Below are 4,382 nucleotides of genomic sequence, written 5' to 3'. Positions count from 1 at the left end.
TCGTGAACCATTTTCTGCACTTTCACGTGTTTAACTACCACGTCGATAGAATAATGCTTTGGAGTGTTATTTCCCTATCCGATTTATCCAAAATGGTCGTGCGCTAAAGATTAGAAATGCAATGCAAGTTATTATAACACAACCAATGGCTCTTTATTTTTGTATTTTTTGTGAATTTTTAGAAAAAATAGAAAATCAGCCACATAAGGGTGCCTCTCATCTTCTCGTTTCATACACAATACAACTCTAGAGTTACGATATTTCTCCTCTTAGTGAGAACCCAAAAATAAAGGTTGATTTCATTGAATTGTACCTCTTTTACTTTTGCTTCTAATGTGCAAAATGAGTAAGAATCCAAAGGTTCAAGCTACATGGCTTTTACTTTTGCTTCTCCATAGTGATGGATAGAATCCCATTGCATCGTTGTTCCAAGGCATATATGGTTAAGCCCCCATAAATGGATGAGGAGAAGCCAAAGGTGGGAACAATGGGTGATGTGCACCCCTAGTTCTTTTGGAAACTTGCAAAAATCCAAAAGGTCAAGACAATGGTCTAGCCCGTGTTTGTGCTAGGAAGAAGAGCCAAGACAATCCTCTTAATGATTGTGCATAGGTAGAATTCAAGCACATGGTCAAGGCTAGCCACCATGAATAAGACATTTGAAGGGTACTAAATTAGTGCCATAGCTTCACATTATGTGGTTCACGCTTCAAGGTTTAGATTTGATAGTTTATCAAAATCAAACATGAAGCTAGAGAGAAATACACAAGCCATATTGCTACCACATATCATTTTCTTTAAGTAACCAATTGAGTAAAGAGCACTACTTTACAAAAGAATAGCCTCTTAAAGGGTTCCTAAACGCTTGGCTTGAGTTAGATTGGATCAATGTGTGCATGAGAATATGCACTAACAGTTGCTTAGATGTGTGGGGGGGGCTTATCCCTCTGTCCCATGTATGAACATGCACTTGGGGGTTTTTGTATGCCCAATAAGTTTCTTGCTAAAGACCTTTCAACCTTTTTAGTCATGACCCTTAAGCCACTTTTCCCCAAGGTGGGGATTATATGAAAACCTAGTCCAATTCTAATGTGAATTCGCTCTTAATGGCCTTTAAACGTATTTTTAGGATTTTTCAAGTGTGAATAGGATTAGATTGCTCACTTAGGCATGCCACAAATCGCTTTGGGTGGTCTTGTTTGTGTGTACACCCATTTAGACATCCAATGGATGCTTTGGGCATTGAAAGCCCAAACAATTTCTTGCTTGTAGGGGTTGAGAGGGGCGCCCGTCCATGTAAAACACTTTGATTTTATAGGTGTGGGATTGACTAATATGCTAGTGCCTATGGGAAATTGTGGGTGGCATGTGCTAATTTGGTCCAATTTTCTATGATTGATCGAGGATCACAAGGAACTGAGTGTGTGAACAGGATGACTAACAATCTAATTTTGGGGCAAATGTCCATGTAAATGGACACTATAGGCCAATACCCTCCAAATTAGGATTTTTTCAGAGTGTTCGAGATGTGAGGTGGGGATGTCAAGCCATCAAATCATCTTAATCTCTTTCTCCCCTTGTCTTTTTCTCAATTTATCTCTTTCTCCCCTTGTCTTTTATTCTTTATTCTTCCCTTTCTTAGTCTTTTTTCTACATTTCCTTTCCTTTTCTTTTTACATTACCTTTTTAGGTGTTTCTTTTTCTTTTTCAATTTAGTTCCCTTGAAATCAATCAAATATCTTAACTAAGTTCAAGTTCCTTAACTTACCTCGATCAAGTCCCTTAGTTAAATCATATCAAGTTTTTATTTAGTTTTTATTAAAGCAATCATTCACTCATGTTAATTGAAGTCCTTATTTAATATTAAAAAAATTCATCATTAGATTATTTAAATAGTTTTTATTGGTTTCTTGAATAATTTATGATTATTTGAGTTTAGTTAATTAATTTGAGCTAATTTTGTGCATCATAATAAATATAATTGATTATTACTAATTAAGTTGATTTCTTCATAAAAGGTAGTTAACTTCTTTTAATTAATTGTAATAAAAATTATAAGTTAAATAAATCTCTTTTTAATTCTGTAATATTATTATTTCTCTTCTTTTCTTTCTCTTTTCACTTATTTTCTTTCTAATTTAATTCTATGATTTAATTATTTCTCTTCTTTTCTTTCTCTCTTGTCTTATTTCTTCTCTATGTTCTTTCTTTTTTCTCTCTCTTTCTTTTTTAGGGACCTTGAGAGACACTGCCTCTAGGGAGCCATAAGCAATGCATATCTTTTCCTAGGAGATGACATATTTTTCACTAGGAGTTGCCATCAATTATCCTTGGTTAATGGCCGTAAAAAATAAGTGGAGTTGTTAGCCCGCCCCATTGATGAGCTTGGTGAGGCATGCCTTGAGAGATCGCTAGATGTGTGCTTAGGAGTAGTGGTTCCCCCTCTACCAAATGTGAGAGCCTCACAGAAGAGTATGAAATTCATGTATAATCCTATCTTGATCAGTGTTTGGAAGGCCCTAGGCGCCATCTAGGGGCCATTATAGATGCCTCCGCCTTGGATAACGCATAAGAAAAAACCCTACTTAGTCATTTACACTTTTTCCACCATTCGATCCACTAAGAGTAGGTTCATGGAAAGTACATGCAACACATTTTTAAGAGATTTGACTTGCACATTAATTATGACCTATCATTCTACTATATGCTTTATTATTGGCATTAAGGTTAATATACCACACATTGGACATGCCGCCCATCACGTGTAATGGAAAGTATATGTTCCTTCTTTCTTTCATCTCCTTATTATGTTGATGCATGATTAGACTAATATTTTCCCAAATCTAATGTCATTCTAGTTCTTCTTGCATTTCCCAATACCTAGAAATTCTAAAGTAATTGTAACCCCTAGGACTTTGTTTTTGCATATGGGACCTACCTTTGCCTCTACCATATCCTCTTCCTCTTTTAAATTCTTGACTATATTTCTTGCCTTGATATATATGGCCTTAATAACCAACCCCTTATTTTGCTGATTGGACTAGCCATGGCTTGGTTAAGCATTTTACTATTCGAATGTGTTATCACCTTATTTGGCCTTTGCCCCCTTTGGGACTTCCTCTCCCCCTACATATTTGTGAAATTAACAATCCTATCCTCATCTGAGCTCCTCACTAATGGCAAGAAGGATGAGGAAGGTGGAGTACTTCTCTATGTCTGAGAAAAGGTATTGTACTCCCTCACCTAGACCATGCATGGTTGCAACAAGGATGATGCTATCATCCATCATAACTTTGATATCGATGGAGCCCATCTATCCCATAGCCTTTGACCTACATAATGTAATCATCGATATTAAAGTTCTTCTTCTCAACATTGTTGAGCGTTTCTTTTTTTAAACAACAATTATGTCTTTTGTTGACATCTCAAAAAGTTTTTGCCTTTGGTTATTACATTCTTAGATGTGCCCAATCATAGGATTTCATACAAAGATGCTCAAATAGTACATGACTTGTCTTGCTTTTTCATCTAGGCTTTTACTATTTCATTTCTATCATCTCCTTTAGGTACCTTCTCATCTCCAATTATAATACCCCTTAACTCTTTTCTTTCATATAAGGTAGTTATTCTTGTCTATCTTCGCTTAAGCCACCACCAGAGATATTGCTTCAAGCATAGTATAATCAAATTGTAATCTACAAATTCCCAAGTGCTTGCCAAATCCTTTGGCAAAATGTCAATTTTCTCCTAGTTGTCCCCATAGTACAAATATTTCAATTAATATGTGCCTAGTGAAATTTTTTGGGGAGGTCGAACACATATAGGACACCCTGTGTGTAGATTTAGCCCAAATATGATATTTGGATCTAAAAAACCACATATAGGACACCCTGTGTGTGTAGATTTAGCCCAAATATGATATTTGGATCTAAAAAACATTAAAATAGATATATAATGTTGCTATAATTTTAGATAAGCACCTAAGTGTAAAAAGCATGGCAACACAATGGTTGTAAAGGAAACTAGAGTTGGGAGAATATTTCAATTGGATGCATGTATACCAAAAATCAATGAAGTTATGTATGCCTGCCCAAGCATAAGAGTTTTTATTTTGTTTTAAAATGTAGCATAAGAGAGCCTGTGTCATGCAAGTTTTCAAGAATTCCAAGGCATGTAGAGAGAGTGATGCCTACATGAAGCAACACGACATGCAAAGAGAGTGATTCCTACATGAAGCAATATGACATCTAAGGGAAAATTACATGATGCAGGGACATTGCTCAAGACACAATAGGAACTTAATGGAGTCTTTTTGGGCCCTTTAATTTGCCATTGCCTAATGGAGGTGATTAAGAAATAGACAAATAGGGAGATTACATGTG

This window comes from Cibotium barometz, chromosome 5 (genome assembly GCF_041138505.1).
Source record: "Cibotium barometz isolate CiBa-2024 chromosome 5, ASM4113850v1, whole genome shotgun sequence".
In the NCBI taxonomy this organism is placed as follows: domain Eukaryota; kingdom Viridiplantae; phylum Streptophyta; class Polypodiopsida; order Cyatheales; family Cibotiaceae; genus Cibotium; species Cibotium barometz.
This window is presented reverse-complemented; position numbering follows the sequence as displayed.